An 18,388-nucleotide genomic window follows, 5' to 3' on the forward strand; every position below is an offset into this window, starting at 1 on the left:
CTCCTTTGCATAAACCCTTCCAAGACGCAGGCAATCATCATAGGTCCTACCACCTACTGCTTCCGGCTCCACAATTTTCACCTCACCTTTTATGGTCGTCCTATTCACCTCACTCCTAACCTGAAATACCTAGGTCTCACCCTCGACTGTCACCTCACCTCGACTCCCAGTCTCCTTACGATCCAGCACAAAGCCCACAATAGACTCCACCACCTGAAACTCCAGGCATGGGCACTGCACCCTTCCACCATCCTTCACACCAACAAATCCTTGATCTGCCCTATCCTTTGTTCTGCGATTGTTACCTGGATTTCTGCCCCACCTAGATTCTATAAAGATCCCCAAATCCTTGAACGCCATGCACTTCACCTCACCTTCTGTATTGCCTCCCATCTCCCACACGGATCCTCTATGGCCTCATCCCCTTCCTACATCATCTCCTTTTCCTCAAACACAGTCACACCCCGTATATCATCCACTGACTCGATCCCTGTGCCCCCTGCTGTCTTCTCTCCCCCCACACCCAGCCCATGGCCATGTATTTACCATGGTATTCCGCCCTCTCTCCATCTCCACACTCTTCACCTCCTTTCCCAATGCAACTTCCAGCACCTGCCCCTCTCGGACGATGAGCTTCATCCTGATACGTACCCCTCCTACCACCTCTTCCCCCCTCCTCAGGGATCCCTCATCCCTCCTTTTCTCGCCCCTGGTGGTTTTATCCTCCCTTCTACCCACCCCCTCCATTTCTAGTGCATCTCTTCCACATCTGTGCACTCCCTCCTGACTTGCCTTCCCCCTCCCTCTCCCTCACTGCCCGTCTCTTGCCCTTTGGTATGCCCCTGCCCCCCTTTCTTTTCCTCCCACCCTCTCCAGCCACCCTCCCCCGCTGCCCCCTCCTGTTCCCTCTTTTTCCTCCTTTCAAGCCTCCCTTTCCTCAGGAGGTCCCTCCCAACAGTTCTTACTCTTCATTGCGTGTGCTCTGTCTCGTGCAGTGGTTTTAAAGTGTCGAAGTTCTGGTGTGTTTTAATACTGTGGCCAACTTTTAACCTGTGCATATGACTTCAGTATATTTTAAGTGCTCCACGAATCGCCAACTGTCCCACATTAAGGTCTCCTTGTAAGTGTATATTTCAACCACCACTTTCTCCCCTTACTATGTTGTTATGACCCCCTTTTCATCATATATGCATTGTTTTCATCTTTTTATTAAATGTATCACTCGGCTGAGGAGGACCAGATTGTGCCACAGCCATCCGTCCCCTGTCCATATGTGGCAAGGGAATGAAATCACAATAAAGAAAAAAATAAGAAGGTAGGAAATAAAAATCCAGTTAGAAGATAAAGGAATGAATAAGGTAGCATCACATTCAAGATAAAGAATTATCGCTGTGTTAGTATAATGGGTATCGTAATAAAACTGGTTTCTGCTAAGCAATTGATCATTCAATTTCTCTGCACTGGAGCGCTTAAGAATTTCCTTTTCCTTTGAAGGATTTAGCTTCCTCCCTTTTCGGACGGTGTGGGGTACATGTAAATTCTTCAACGTCCGGGGCCAGTGGCCACTAGACTTTAGGTTCTCAGCAGACGCTGAGTGCTGTTTAATCTGTCTTTCCTGTTACGTAAATGTTCACTAAATATTTTTCGACATTTCCTGGTACACACATGAAGCTTCATAGTCGACACACTCAATTCTACAGGGTGTTACAAAAAGGTACGGCCAAACTTTCAGGAAACATACCTCACACACAAATAAAGAAAAGATGTTATGTGGACATGTGTCCGGAAACGCTTAATTTCCATGTTAGAGCTCATTTTAGTTTCGTCCATGATTTCATACGGGATACTCTACCTGTGCTGCTAGAACATGTGCCTTTACAAGTACGACACAACATGTGGTTCATGCACGGTGGAGCTCCTGTACATTTCAGTCGAAGTGTTCATACGCTTCTCAACAACAGATTCGGTGAGCGATGGATTGGTAGAGGCGGACCAATTCCATGGCCTCCACGCTCTCCTGACCTCAACCCTCTTGACTTTCATTTATGGGGGCATTTGAAAGCTCTTATTCACGCAACCCCGGTACCAAATGTAGAGACTTTTCGTGCTCGTATTGTGGACGGCTGTGATGCAATACGCCATTCTCCAGGGCTGCATCAGCGCATCAGGGATTCCATGCTACGGAGGGTGGATGCATGTATCCTCGCTAAAGGAGGACATTTTGAACATTTCCTCTAACAAAGTGTTTGAGGTCACGCTGGTACGTCCTGTTGCTGTGTGTTTCCATTCCATGATTAATGTGATTTGAAGAGAAGTAATAAAATGAGCTCTAACATGGAAAGTAAGCGTTTCCGGACACATGTCCACATAACATATTTCCTTTCTTTGTGTGTGAGGAATGTTTCCTGAAAGTTTGGCCGTACCTTTTTGTAACACCCTGTATAAATCCTGAGTTAGCGTATTAGTCTTTGGTAGATAGTTCATTATGAATGTACAGTTGCTGGACTTTATTTGTCGATGAAAAGGCGAAGTACAAACCGCATTTTCTAAACAGCCTAGCGAGGTCATACGATAGAGCTCCCACGAAATGAATTTTGACAAATCTAATATTAGCGGACAACAGACCCAGTGGAAATTTAGATTCATCAGGATTGGTTAATTTCTTTCATCAGACGGTTTTCAGATGACAATGCCATCATCAGAATTTTAACAGTCTATCATCGTCAAAGAGGAAACAGTACTGTTGAATAACATTGCGAAAGCTACTATATACGGAGAGTAAGGTGTAAACATAAAGTAAATGTCGTCCTTGACAATGCGATGGTACCGTCATTCAAAATGTTAAAAGGTAAATAAATATAAAGATAACAAAACAAGTAACTAAAGCTAAACATAACAATCGGTGTAATTCGCGCTTTCAGAAAATGCGGTATGGCTTAGACCCAACTAGGTAACACATATTGCTTCGAGATCACACACTCAGTTTGTAATCATGTGAAACAACGGACAAAAAACTTTTCTCGTCTTCCATTGGCTGTCCACAGTACAGCACGCGTTGCCATTCTTGGTCTTTAATTCGTTAGAATTGGGAAACAGCCTAACACCAAGGCGTGGCGTGAGTTAGACGATACGTGTGGTGGAAGTTCGAACAGTGAGGTCGCTACTCTAAGCAGGAGTGTGCACCGAGACAGTCATATAAACAGCGTGACAGTGCGCTTTTATTCAAAATGGTCTTTGTATAAGTATTCCATTGTGATTGTGAGAAAGCGTAGTGGCGCATATTGCACCATGGCTATAAGTATATTTGCCACTTCTGGAAAATACGGAATCATTTTGTGGAGTCACAGAATCATGTATCCTCACTACAGGTAGGGCGTGTTTGACCAGCGAGCCTACGACTGTGTGAAATCTGCAGCCAGAGAGAGACAACAACACAAGACGCAAGATTAGTGGACACAAGTCAGGCGACATGTCCCTGAAGTGCACACGCCCAGCAGCAACGCACAATGGAAAGTGAGGCTGTCACAACTCTCCCACATCATCAGTTTTTGGAAGGAATTTCGAATGGAGATGTTGTAAGGAACTGCGCCCAACAGGACGATGGTTGTATATACAGGGTGGTCCATTGATAGTGACCGGGCCAAATATCTCACGACATAAGCGTCAAACGAAAAAACTACAAACAACGAAACTTGGCTAGCTTGGAAGGGGAAACCAGATGGTGCTATGGTTGTCCCGCTAGTTAGCGCTGCCATAGGTCAAACGGATAGTCACAAACATATGGTTCACAATTTTAGACGAACTGTTGGTAACAAGTAGGTTTTTTAAATTAAAATACAGAACGTAGGTATGTTTGAACATTTTATTTCGGTTGTTCCAATGTGATACATGTACCTTTGTGAACTTATTATTTCTGAGAACGCATGCTGTTACAGCGTGATTACCTGTAAATACCACATTAGTGCAATAAATGCTCAAAATGATGTCCGTCAACCTCAATGCATCTGGCAATACGTGTAACGACATTCCTCTCAACTGCGAGTAGTTCGCCTTCCGTCATGTTCGCACATGCATTGACTGTTGTGGCGTAACAAGACAGCTACGCCACACTGAAGTAGCCGAAAGGCACGCGTAATCTCAAGTAGGCTAGATAGAGGTCTGAAACAGGATACTTATTAATGTTATAAAGAAAAGTATGTAGCTGCTGGAATACTTAACTTTTAATCCTTGTTGTATACATCGTTCTTGATGAGACATTTCATACGATAACTATCAAACTATGTAAGGCTAATGGCGCCTTGCTAGGTCGTAGCCATTGACTTAGCTGAAGGCTATTCTAACTGTCTCTCGGCAAATGAGAGAAAGGCTTCGTCAGTGTAGTCGCTAGCAAAGTCGTCGTACAATTGTGCGAGTGCTAGTCCGTATCTCGAGACCTGCCTTGTGGTGGCGCTCGGTCTGCGATCACACAGTGGCGACACGCGGGTCCGACATGTACTAAATGGACCGCGGCCTATTTAAACTACCACTTAGCAAGTGTGGTGTCTGGCGGTGACACCACATTCCTCCCCCGCAAATCGGCGAACGGTCGTGTGATAAGGCTTCCGCCCGCCGTGGGGAGGACCCCATGTTGACGTATGCGATGAGGTGGGGAGCCTAACAACAGACGAGGCTGTGCCACCCGCACCCGGCCATTCGGTCCGAGGGGAGCTAGGAAACGCCTGAAAACCTAGTCCAGGGTGCACGTCAACATGCGGTGTATGCGCCCGCAAAGAGACAGGAGGGGCCGAAGGGTCGACCTCCATTGCGTCGGGGTACCCGACGCGCGAAGACGCCATGTGGTCCGGAGCAGGCAAGAGTTCCATGGCGGAGGACGGCTGGTCACGGGAAGCGATCGGCGGCGCGTGACCCAGGGAGGCGCTTGGCGGCTGCAGCGAAGCGTCGAATGCGGGCGGCGCCGGCGGGAGAACAGGCGGCGGCGGCGGCGGCGGCTGCGACGGCGCGTCGCCATGGGGCAAAATGGAAGGCATCGTCGGTAACACCTGGGGATGAGGCGAGCCAGTAGATGGGTCCCCAGGGCGCTGACCGGACGGCACCGTCGCTGAAAGCAGACGGGGAGCGGCAGAACCCGTGCGACGACAGAGGCGCAGCTGATTGAGATGCCGACGCACCTCACCAGAGGCCCCCAAAACCAAATACATCGCGCGGCCGAGGCAGCGAAGAATGCGCCCTGCGAGCCAACGCCGTGAACCGCGAAAGTTGCGATAGAATACAACGTCGCCTGGAGCAAAAGCAGGAGTCTGCCGCTGCACAGGAACCTGATGCGGCGGATGCAGCAAAGACATCAAGGTGCGATGAGGACGACCATGGAGCAACTCAGCCGGCGAGCGACCATCTCGGGGCTGAGAGCGATACGAAGACAAAAAGAGCAACAATGCGTCCTCCAGAGAATGCGACTCTTTCAACTTCAACATCTGTGACTTGAAAGTCCGGACCAATCGTTCAGCGACACCGTTTGACTGAGGCGAAAACGGCGCGGATGTCAGATGTTGAATACCATTGGCCTGGCAGAATGACTGAAATTCTGCGGACATGAATTGTGGGCCATTGTCGGAAACAATAGTCTGCGGAAGACCTTCAATGCAAAAGATAGCAGACAACGCTTGGATGGTGGCAGTTGACGTCGTGGAAGACATCCGGACAACAAAAGGAAAATTACTGAAGGCATCTACCAGAACCAACCATCGAGCATTCCAGAATGGACCAGCAAAATCGATGTGCAAGCGCTGCCAAGGGGAAGTGGCTTTTGGCCATGCAAAGACTATCCGCGGCGGTGCGGATTGTTGTTCGGCACACGCCATGCAAGAAGAACACATATTCGTAATCGCAGCATCGATTCCGAACCAAGTACAGTGCTGACGAGCACGTTGTTTCGTTCACACTATACCCCAATGTCCTTGGTGAAGAAGCCGTAAGACAGAGGACTGTAACGAACGTGGGACCACGACTCTGGACTGATCATTATCAGAACGCAACAACAAAACACCACGTCGAACAAAAAGTCTCTCCTTATGAGCAAAAAATCGGCGAACCAACGGATCCTCGATCCGAGACTTTGACAAAGGCCATTGCGTAGCAACAAAACGCAAAACGGTAGCAAGGACCGGGTCAGCAGCTGTGGCTGTAGCTACACGACGAAAATCAATCGGAAACGATTCGACCACTTCATCGGTTTCCGAATCAATAAACATGCAAGCAAGTTCGGAAGAATCGAATGCTTTATCCTCAGCAAGAGGCAAACGGGACAACGCATCGGCGTTTCCGTGCTTAGCAGTGGACCGATACAAGATATCGTAGCGGTACTGCGAGAGGAAAATCGACCAGCGAATGAATTTCTGCGCTGTACGTGGAGGTACAGGCTTGTTCGGATGAAAAAGCGATGTCAAAAGGTTTGTGGTCTGTGATGATGGGAAAGTGACGACCATACAAGAAATCATGGAACTTAGTAACACCAAACACGAGAGCCAAAGCTTCTTTCTCCATCTGTGAATAATTTCTTTGCGCAGACGAGAGCAATTTTGACGCAAAGGCAATAGGGCGATCATGCGAGCCAACTTTGTGCGCAAGCACAGCACCGATCCCGAATTCCGATGCATCTACCATCAACAAAAGGGGTTTCTGGGGATCGAATGGCGTAAGGCAAGTATTTGAAAGCAACGCCGATTTCAACTGGCGAAAGGCGCGTTCGCATTCCGTCGTCCAGACGAACGGAACACCCTTACGGCGTAAGCTATGAAGCGGAGCTGAAATGGAAGAGGCATTGCGCAGAAAGCGATGATAATAGTTAATTTTACCCAACACACTCTGTAGCTGCTTCAAATTTTGTGGCGAAGGCAAATCTTGTATGGCACGGGGGTGCTCTGGACTCGGATGTATGCCTTGGGCTTTGATGACATGTCCCAGGTATGGTAAGTCACGAGCAAAAAACACACATTTGTTCTTCCACAAGCGAAGACCATTTTGTCGCAATACCTGAAATAATGTTCGTAGGTGTGCTAAATGCTCGTCGGCCGTCTTTCCGGAGATCACAATATCGTCCAGATAGTTCGCAGCAGTAGGGACCGACGCACAAACAGTTTGTAAATATTGCTGAAACAATGCAGGGGCGGATGCACACCCGAATGGCAGTCTTTTGAATCGGTACAAACCAAGATGCGTGTTAACCACCAAGACGCGCTGGGATTCGGCGTCCACTGGGATTTGCAAGTACGCATCTGCTAGGTCCAACTTCGAAAAGTATTTACCCGGGCACAGTTTATCAAAAAGATCTTCCGGGTGGGGTAAGGGAAAAGTTGCAATCACGAGTTGTGGATTCACTGTTGCCTTGAAGTCCACACAAAGTCTCAGTTTTCCGGAAGGTTTTGGCAAAATTACTAAGGGTGAGGCCCAGAGAGAAGCTTGCACACGTTCAATTACACCTTGTGATTCTAAATCGTTTAATGTCCTTGCGACCTCATCACGCAATGCGTGGGGAACATTGCGCGCTTTGAAAAATTTCGGTTGCGCGTTTACTTTCAGTTCCAAATGTGCTTCATAATTCTTAGCGCAACCAAGGCCCGGTGCAAAAATGTCTGCAAATTCTTCACACAGACGAGAAACACTGTCTGAAGGCACAGTCTGATTCACTGATAGGACCTGATTTACGATAGACATGTTAAACTACTGAAATAAATCTAAACCAAACAAGTTCACTGCAGTAGAAGAACGAAGAACGTAAAATGACACAAGTTTTGCTTGTCCCTTATATGTTGCAAGAAGGGTGCACTGTCCTAACACAGGGATATTTTGTCCTGAATAACTATTTAACTGAACATTTGCGGCACGCAACGGAGGTTTGCCCAGTTGTTTGTACGTGTCACGATTGAGCAATGAAACTGCAGCTCCGGTATCGAGCTGGAATGGTATGACCTTGCCATTAAAGTCCAAATCTACAAAAAGTTTATTGTCCTGCTGACGACAAGAGCGACTGTCTCATGCAATTTGAACTGATCAGGTACAGCATCACTTGCTAATTGACGTGATTTCCGGCGACGTCGACGCACAGTATTTGTGGGACGAACACAGTCACTGTTAGCGAAAGTGGCACTGGACGAAGTGGAATTAACTACATGAATGTCCATGGGCGAAGGTTCACGAGCCTGAGTGTCCTTGGTTCGATTCCGGCGCGAAGCAAAAGGCCGGGAATGATTGTGGTTGTCTGATCTGAGCTTTTTCTGGCAAACACTTTGAACATGTCCTTTCTTATTACAGAAAAAGCAAATATCTTGGCGTGACGGGCAATTGTCACGCGAATGTCTAGTAGCACACCGCGGGCATGATTTCACTGCATTTGTATGCTGGCGCGGCACACCTGGTTTAGAGCGTGGCGGCAGCTGCGCGGACGTGCGCGAGGGCAGTTTACCGGGCCGCGCAGCGCGCCCAGCGTGCCGGTTAACGTGACACACGGCCGGCGAAGTTTCAAATGATTCCTGAGCAAAGTCAAGCGTGTCTTGTCTATCCAATATGTCTATCACATGCTGAAGGGAGGGATTAACTAGTTTCAAAATTTGCTCCCGTATACGAACATCAGAAACGTTCTGTGCAATTGCATCACGTACCATTGTATCTGAATAAGAGAGTCCACATTCACACTCAAAAGCACAATCCCTTGTAAGGCCTTGCAATGCTGCAACCCACTCCCTATTAGTTTGACTGGCTGTACGTTTTGTACGAAAGAACGTATACCTTTTTGCAACTACATTAACTGTTTCTTTGAAATAGGCGTCCAATGCCGACAAAATTTCTTCATAGGACAGAGTTGCTACATCGCGTCGGGGAAACAATTTCACTATCACACGGTAGGTGGACACACCAACACAGGATAATAAGTGAGGCTGCCACTCATTACCTTGAATTCTGTAGGCGGCGAGATGAAATCCAAACTGGCGTGACCACTCCGTCCAGGATTCCACGTCAGGGTCATAGGGCCTAAAAGGCGGTGCAACTGCGAGTTGTGGCTGCGGTAGCGGTGAAGCGGCGGTGGCCGCATCGTTTTGCAGTGCACGTTGACCCTGGACGAGCTGTCCAAGGGCATCCAATAACGCCTGCGTCTGCTGATTCTGCAAGCGATAAAATTCGAACAGTACATCTGGCGAAGCCATGACACAAGTAAATGTAAGCAATTAGAAAGAACAAAACCGTTTCCGTTGCCTCGTCGCCAACTGTTGTGGCGTAACAAGACAGCTACGCCACACTGAAGTAGCCGAAAGGCACGCGTAATCTCAAGTAGGCTAGATAGAGGTCTGAAACAGGATACTTATTAATGTTATAAAGAAAAGTATGTAGCTGCTGGAATACTTAACTTTTAATCCTTGTTGTATACATCGTTCTTGATGAGACATTTCATACGATAACTATCAAACTATGTAAGGCTAATGGCGCCTTGCTAGGTCGTAGCCATTGACTTAGCTGAAGGCTATTCTAACTGTCTCTCGGCAAATGAGAGAAAGGCTTCGTCAGTGTAGTCGCTAGCAAAGTCGTCGTACAACTGGGGCGAGTGCTAGTCCGTATCTCGAGACCTGCCTTGTGGTGGCGCTCGGTCTGCGATCACACAGTGGCGACACGTGGGTCCGACATGTACTAAATGGACCGCGGCCGATTTAAACTACCACCTAGCAAGTGTGGTGTCTGGCGGTGACACCAGATTGACAATGCGCTGACGCATGTTGTCAGGCGTTGTCGGTGGATCACGATGGCAAATATCCTTCAACTTTCCCCACAGAAAGAAATCCGGGGACATCAGATCTAGTGAACGTGTGGGCCATGGTATGGTGCTTTGACGACCAATCCACCTGTCATGAAATATGCTATTCAATACCGCTTCAACCGCCCGCGAGCTACGTGCCGGACAGCCATCAAGTTGGAAGTACATCACCATTCTGTCATGCAGTGAAACATTATGTAGGAAATCAGCATACATTGCACCATTTAGATTGCCATCGATAAAATGGAGGCCAATTATCCTTCCTCCCATAACACCGCACCGTACATTAACCCGCCAAGGTCGCTGATGTTCCACTTGTCGCAGCCATCGTGGATTTTCCATTGGCCAATTGTGCATATTTTGCCGGTTTACGTTACGGCTGTTGGTGGCTGACGCTTCGTCGCTAAATAGAACGCGTGCAAAAAATCTGTCATCGTCCCGTAATTTCTCTTGTGCCCAGTGGCAGACCTGTACACGACGTTCAAGGTCGTCGCCATGCAATTCCTGGTGCATAGAAATATGGTACGGGTGTAATCGATGTTGATGTAGCATTCTCAACACCGACGGTTTTGAGATTCCCGATTCTCGATCAATTTGTCTGCTACTGATGTGCAGATTAGCCGCGACAGCAGCTAAAACACCTACTTGGGCATCATCATTTGTTGCAGGTCGTGGTTGACACGATATCGACCTTTTCCGCAATTGGTAAACGGTCCATTTTAAAACGGGAAATGTATCACGAAGCAAATACCGTCCGCACTGCAGAATGTTACGTCTTACCACATACTTATACGTTTGTGACTATTACAGCGCCATCTATCACAAAGCGACAAAAGTGGTCCAACTAAAGATTCATATTTCTTTACGTACTACACGAATATGTAATAAAAACGGGGGTTCCTATTTAAATAAACGCAGTTGATAACCGTTTAACCTATGGCAGCGCCATCTAGCGGGCTAACCATAGCACCACCTGGTTTCCCCCTTCAAGCTAGACGAGTTTCGTTCTTTGTAGTTTTTTCGTTTGATGCTTATTTCGTCAGATATTTGGCCCAGTAACTATCAATTGACCACCCTGTATAGTAAAAAAGGCTGATGGTTTTTCATTTGGCATTTTTCGCTGGAACCATAAGCTTTTTTGCACTCTCATCGAAATATTTCTTTGCAGTGGTTCCACCATCTGTCTCACAATAAATCAGAATTTTTGTAACTGTACATAGAAGAAAGCATGAAATAGAGAGCTTCATAACGTCTGAGAAGTGCTTCGTAGTGAGCAGAGGAATACGCCAAGTAACTAGCCTTATAGGCGTCCAAAATAATATAAAGCACACATAAGTGAATCTGACTTCGATTGATGTGACTACAATATGCCAGGGTTGATTATCACTTAACTTTTAAGTTAGATGGTATCGGGAAACTACAGAAACGCGGTCAGTTTGCAAGAGTGCAGGGCAAACACATGAAGGTAGACCTAGCAACAATAGGCATTGTAATTGTAAACTGTCGTAACTGCGGTGGAAAAGAAACAGAGCTCCAAGCGCTAATAAAAAGCACTGAAGCTCAAATCGTTATAGATAAGGAAAGCTGGTTAAAGCCAGACATGGGTTCAGCCAAATTTATTTACAAAGGATCTAACCGTGTTCAGCAGGGATAGATTATACACACTTCGAATCGGCAAAATGTCGCTCACACGAAAAAATCACATTTATCTAAAGGCAGTGAATTCAACTAAATACTTGGGGATTACAATTAAAAAAACTTGAAATGGAACGATCACATAGGTAATGTTGTAAGGAAAGCAAACCAAAAACGGTGATATATTGATGGAACACTTAGAAAATGCAATAGGTCTGCTAAAGAGACTGCTTGCACTACACTTGTCCCCTTACTTCTGGAGCGGTCCCGTGTGGGACCCGTAGCAGTTGTGGTTGACGGAGTCCAAAGAAGGGCAGCTCGTTTTGCACTGCCGCGAAATACGAGAGAGAGAGAGAGAGAAAGAGAGAGAGAGAGAGAGAGAGAGAGAGTGCCTCGGACACGATATGAGAATTGGGGCGGCAATCATTCAAACAAAGGCGTTTTTCCTTGCGAGAAGATCTTCTCGTGAGATTTCAGTCAGCGACTTTCTTCTCAGAGTGTGAAAATGTTCTGTTAGCGATCAGCTACAGAGGGAGAAATGATCATCGTAATAAAATAAGAGAAACCAGAACTCGCATGGAAAGATTTAAGTGTTCATTTTTCCCGTGCGCTGTTCAAGAAGGGAGCGTTAGAGTAATACGAGGGCTATTCGGAAAGTAAGGTCCTATCGGTAGCGAAATAGAACGAGAGTGGAACGGTAGGGAAATAGAGAGCTGCTCGGAAAGTAAGGTCCGATCGGAGACGAAATGGAAACCACTGCGAAAATCAAAAATGTTTTGTTTTCAACAGCTAGCTGCATTTCCAGCTACACATGTCGTTGCTCCGACCTAGACATTTGTCGAAGCATTGTACCAACTTTACGACACCCTCGTCATAGAAGGCAGCCGCCTGTTTCCCGCCAATTCTCTGGATTATAGCTCGTTGTCTATGTCAAAATGTTGTCTTCATAGCCAGCGGTTCATGTGAGTAGAAAAGAAACTGACAGGGAGACAATTAAGGGCTGTATTGTGAGTGATCAAACACTTACCATAGAAAACGCTGCAGAAGCATCTTCATTGCCCCTGTAGGGTGCTGCCGGGAATTGTCATGAAGAGGGAACTCGTGGCTGCTTACGTCTACATCTATATCTACATTTATACTTCGCAAGCCACCCAACAGTGTGTGGCGGAGGGCACTTTACGTGCCACTGTCATTACCTCCCTTTCCTGTTCCAGGCGCGTATGGTTCGCGGGAAGGACGACTGCCGGAAAGCCTCCGTACGCGCTCGAATCTCTCTAATTTTACATTCGTGATATCCTCGGGAGGTATAAGTAGGGGGAAGCAATATATTCGATACCTCATCCAGAAACGCACCCTCTCGAAACCTGGACAGCAAGCTACAACGCAATGCAGAGCGCCTCTCTTGCAGAGTCTGCCACTTGAGTTTGCTAAACATCTCCGTAACACTATCACGCTTACCAAATAACCCTGTGACGAAACGCACCGCTCTTCTTTGGATCTTCTCTATCCTCTCCGTCAATCCGATATGGTACGGATCCCACACTGACGAACAAGTATAGGTCGAACGAGTGTTTTGTAAGCCACTCCTTTGTTGATGGACTACATTTTCTAAGGACTCTCCCAATAAATCTCAACCTGGCACCCGCCTTACCGACAATTAATTTTATATCATCATTCCACTTCAAATCGTTCAGTACGCATACTCCCATATTTTACAGAAGTAACTGCTACCAGTGTTTGTTCTGCTATCATATAATCATACAATAAAGGATCCTTCTTTCTATGTATTCGCAATACATTAGATTTATCTATGTTAAGGGTCAGTTGCGACTCCCTGCACCTAGTGCCTATCCGCTACAGATCTTCCTGCATTTCGCTGCAATTTTCTAACGCTCCAACTCCTCTGTATACTACAGCATCATCCGCGAAAAGCCGTATGGAACTTCCGACACTATCTGCTAGGTCATTTATATATATTGTGAAAAGCAAAGGTCCCATAACACTCCCCTGTGGCACGCCAGAGGTTACTTTAACGTCTGTAGACGTCTCTCCATTGAGAACAACATGCTGTGTTCTGTTTGCTAAAAACTCTTCAATCCAGCCACACAGCTGGTCTGATATTCCGTAGGCTCTTACTTTGTTTATCAGGCGACAGTGCGGAACTGTATCGAATGCCTTCCGGAAGTCAAGGAAAATGGCATCTACCTATGCTAATATTTTCTGGGTCTCATGAACAAATAAAGCGAGTTGGGTCTCACACGATCGCTGTTTCCGGAATCCATGTTGATTCCTACAGAGTAGATTCTGGGTTTCCAGAAATGACATGATACGCGAGTAAAAAACATGTTCTAAAATTCTACAACAGATTGATGTCAGAGATATAGTCGTATAGTTTTGCGCATCTGCTCGACGACCCTTCTTGAAAACTGGAACTACCTGTGCTCTTTTCCAATCATTTGGCGGTACACGGCTGTTAGAAGGGGGAGGGGGCAAGTTCTTTCGCGTACTCTGTGTAGAATCGAATTGGTATCCCGTCAAGTCCAGTGGACTTTCCTCTGTTGAGTGATTTCAGTTGCTTTTCTATACCTTGGAGACTTATTTCGATGTCGGCCATTTTTTCGTTCGTGCGAGGATTTAGAGAAGGAACTGCAATGCGGTCTTCCTCTGTGAAACAGCTTTGGAAAAAGGTGTTTAGTATTTCAGCTTTACGAGTGTCATCCTCTGTTTCAATGCCATTATCATCCCAGAGTGTTTGGGTATGCTGTTTCGGCTGTATGACATCAAGCAAAATCTCTCACCGCGCCCGCGCCCTCATACCCTGCGGGAGACGCTAGTTATCTTTACGTTCTCACTGTGGGCTCAAAAATGAAAAAAAAAAGACGTGACGCGATCGACGGGCATGCTAGAGACATTGTCCACCAAATCTGTGCAGAGGTTCATCGAGTTTCCACTGCGGTTACCATTTCGTGCCCGATCGGACCTTACTTTCCGAATAGCCCTCGTAGCTCGAAGGTAGTTCCATAAACCCCCTTCCAGGCACTTAACTGTGCATTGCAGAGTGAGGCGTGGTAAAAATTGCTGTTTGAAGCAGTCGTCCTCCGTTTCTGGTGGTGGCGCCGCTGTGGCAATCGCAGCTTTGGTGTCTCCCTCTCGTGCGAAAGGGGAAAGGTTTGTTCACGTGCATTTAAGGGGCGCTATTAGTTCGCTAGGCGTGGAGTCTGGGCAGTTGGTCAGTCGGAGTGGGTCAGCCTCGCGTCACCAGTTGCTGGTCTGTCTCTCGTTAGCATTTTTGCGGCAGTTAGTATCTGTCTGTCGTCGGAGTGCTAGTATGTCTGTCGTTTGGATCAAATTTTAAAGCCGGCCGCGGTGGCCGTGCGATTCTGGCGCTGCAGTCCGGAACCGCGGGACTGCTACGGTCGCAGGTTCGAATCCTCCTTCGGGCATGGGTGTGTGTGATGTCCTTAGGTTAGTTAGGTTTAAGTAGTTCTAAGTTCTAGGGGACTTATGACCTAAGATGTTGAGTCCCATAGTGCTCAGAGCCATTTCAAATTTTAAAGCCAGAAAAATGAGTCATGCCACCCAACCAGTAACACCACTCAGCTAGTGGTCGCCCGGTCGGGGCTGAGTTCCTGCATCTGAGTCTGCGTGTTAGGCCGCCAGTCTGCTCGAATGGCTCTGAGCACTATGGGACTTAACATCTGTGGGCATCAGTACCCTAGAACTTAGAACTACTTAAACCTAACTAACCTAAGGACATCACACACAACCATGCCCGAGGCAGGATTCGAACCTGCGACCGTAGCAGTCACGCGGTTCCGGACTGAGCGCCTAGAACCGCTAGACCACCGCGGCCGCCAGTCTGCTCGAGTTTCTCGGGCAACGGTCATTGGCGGTTGGATCGATCGGTTGGTCGGTCGCACACTGAGACACAAGATGGCTTGTCCGGCTTGAGCGTCAGCGCATGTGAGGTCGCCACGTCAGTCCAGTGGGCCGCAACGTATAGTGAGGGGTAGTGGCTTCGCGGTCGACACGAGAGCAACAGGAGTCAACCCACGACATCGGTCTGGCCGTTGCGAGCTGCGACTTCGTGAGACGGGAGATCGGCGCGCCTTCCTGCGCCCGTTGAAGCGGCTGGCAGCGGACGGTTCGGGAGAGCGTTCGGGGTGCTGCGCCAGGTCTTCGCCATAAATCGCAGTTTATTAGAAGTTGAGTGATTCGAGATATGTTGTTTCATTTGGTTCAAATGGCTCTGAGCACTATGGGACTTAACATCTTAGGTCATCAGTCCCCTAGAACTTAGAACTACTTAAACCTAACTAACCTAAGGACATCACACACATCCATGCCCGAGGCAGGATTCGAACCTGCGACCGTAGCAGTCCCGCGGTTCCGGACTGCAGCGCCTAGAACCGCACGGCCACCGCGGCCGGCTGTTGTTTCATTTACTTGTTAAATTCTATTTGTTTTCTTGGTGAGGTCACCAGCCGCTTTGTTTTGGGGTCGTCCCACCATTCTTCTCCGTTTTCCCACCGCGTTTGAATTGGGTGGTCCGTTTTTCGCTTGTGGAGTAGGGGCGGGTTAGGGCAATCTGTGGTTCGGGTTGTTCAGTACTCCCCCTGTCAATCTGCCGTACGTTAATAGCTGCCTTTGTCGTGTTTGTCGGATTCGGTGTTAACGAATTTATTGCTTAAGGTGTAAAGGGCGAATTCTTGAAATATGTTTTTATCTTACCTATCATCTTGAGAGGCGGTATATGTGTAATGTTGAGCATGTTTGAACATTTTGTGTAAGACTGCATTTCATGAGTTTTTATTTAAATGGTCATTTTAGTATATAAAGTTGCCACCCTTCCACCGTAAGACTTTTCTGAGAAGTTAAAATCAAGTTGCACCTCCGGTGGCAAGTGAATATTTTAATTTTAGTGTTTTGTACCATTTCCATCCCTCCTACGGGGTGCCTAGTTTATGTGTTTTGTGAGTTGTTAAAATTTTTAGTTTAAAGTAATCTGGTGTGTTACAGATTTGCTCCAGTGTAGTCTTTCAGAGGTTGTTGTGAGCGGTCGTGACTACGGCCGTGTTGAAAGGGAGCGGTAAGCTTCTCAGCCCAAAGGCTCATACCGTCAAAAAAAAAAAAAATGTTATTTCTGCCTCTGAATAAATTGTAACTTGATATTTAGAGGGTGCTTTCTGAATATAATTTTTAAATCTGTTTTTTAAAAAAAAGGAAAGCGTTTTTAGGAGTAAAATTTCCATTTGTTGAAAGAAATTTGTTTTCATCACTTACCCATTGGCAGCTACTTCCACGCTCACATAGTGTGATTAAATGTGTTAATATTCTTGATGAATCACTAGTAAATAAAGTAAATTCTTTAAGAAATGGTTTGAGAGCAAATTCACGGTTCACTGAGTAATCGCGTAGATGCAGATCTAGATTCCCTGCACAGTCTTTTCGTGTTTTGGTATGACGTAGCAGCAGCTGGTGTCTTTATGCAGATGCGACTTGAGGCCAGTCAGGCCCTCGGTGTGTGTGTGTGTGTGTGTGTGTGTGTGTGTGTGTGTGTGTGCTCGGCTGCCTGGCAGCAGGGTTCGCGCGGAATGCGCCGGAGTTGTTCTGTGCCGGGGGCGGCTCGTGAGCCACAAAGGAGGCGGCGTATGGTCGGTACGCGCCCCGCGGCGCTGCGGCGCTGGCGGCGGCTAACGGCATGCTGGCAGCTCCTTACACCTCCAGTGACGTCACACACCCCCGCCCCCGCCACCGCCCCGGTACCACTGCAAAACGTGGCACCTGTCTAATTGCAGTCTCCTCCAACTATGCGAGGGACTGGAAACGCTATTCTCGTCTGAGGTATGCCCTGCACAAACGAACCACTAACAAGGGTGCCACTAGGTTGGTTCAGAAAGTTATGTAACAAGAACTCCACGGAAAAAGTTTTATTTAGGAAACCAAAACAATACACATAGTTACTAAGATACAGTTACATACGATCATCGATAACACATTAGCCGTCCCTTTAAACGGAATGCTGCTCGCTGTGGAGTACTATGGTCGGTGTAGAACTTGCATCAGGTCGTCATGTGACCTTCCAGGTCGTTTCAGTCTGAACCAAGTGGCTATAATTTAAGTGCAGTTACACGCAGAGATGAGGGTTATAATTATCTATGGCGGGATAACTTGGAAAATATTCTAATGCGTTAATGCGGAGCCGATCTACACTTGAAAAAAAATTAGTTCCGATTTTTACCACCAGGTGCAAATCTAGCGCTGTGAATGTAAAAAAAAAGTATAGAAATCAAGACACAGAGAAATTAAAGACATTAGCTGCCACTAGGCATTGATTTAAATTAATTGGGGAAAGTGGAAAATTTTTGCCAGAATGGGTATGAACCCGGCTCTCCTGTTTACTAGGCTTCTGCTATATATAATTATTAAAGTGACGATGGGGAATGATCCTTTTAGTGCAGATGCACAGCGATCTCGAACTCTTACGGAATAGGCGGGAAGCCGCCAATTAGTCGGGCTAATGAGCAGGTGCATTACATCAGCGGTATGTGGTATAAGTTGAGAATTTTGGTCCGGCGGGAGAAGTACACTGCTGGCCATTAAAATTGCTACACCATGGAGATGACTCGCTACAGACGCGAAATTTAACCGACAGGAAGAAGATGCTGTGATATGCAAATGATTAGCTTTACAGAGCATTCACTCAAGATTGGCGCCGGTGGCGACACCTACAACGTGCTGGCATGAAGAAAGTTTCCAACCGATTTCTCATACACAAACAGCAGTTGACCGGCGATACTGGTGAAACGTTGCCTGGTCAAACGTTGTTGTGATGCCTCGTGTAAGCAGGAGACGAAATGCGTACCATCACGTTTCCGACTTTGATAAAGGTCGGATTGTAGCCTATCGCGATTGCGATTTATCATATCGCGACATTGCTGCTCGCGTTGATCG

The sequence above is a fragment of the Schistocerca piceifrons genome, chromosome 2, assembly GCF_021461385.2.
Source record: "Schistocerca piceifrons isolate TAMUIC-IGC-003096 chromosome 2, iqSchPice1.1, whole genome shotgun sequence".
NCBI lineage: Eukaryota > Metazoa > Arthropoda > Insecta > Orthoptera > Acrididae > Schistocerca > Schistocerca piceifrons.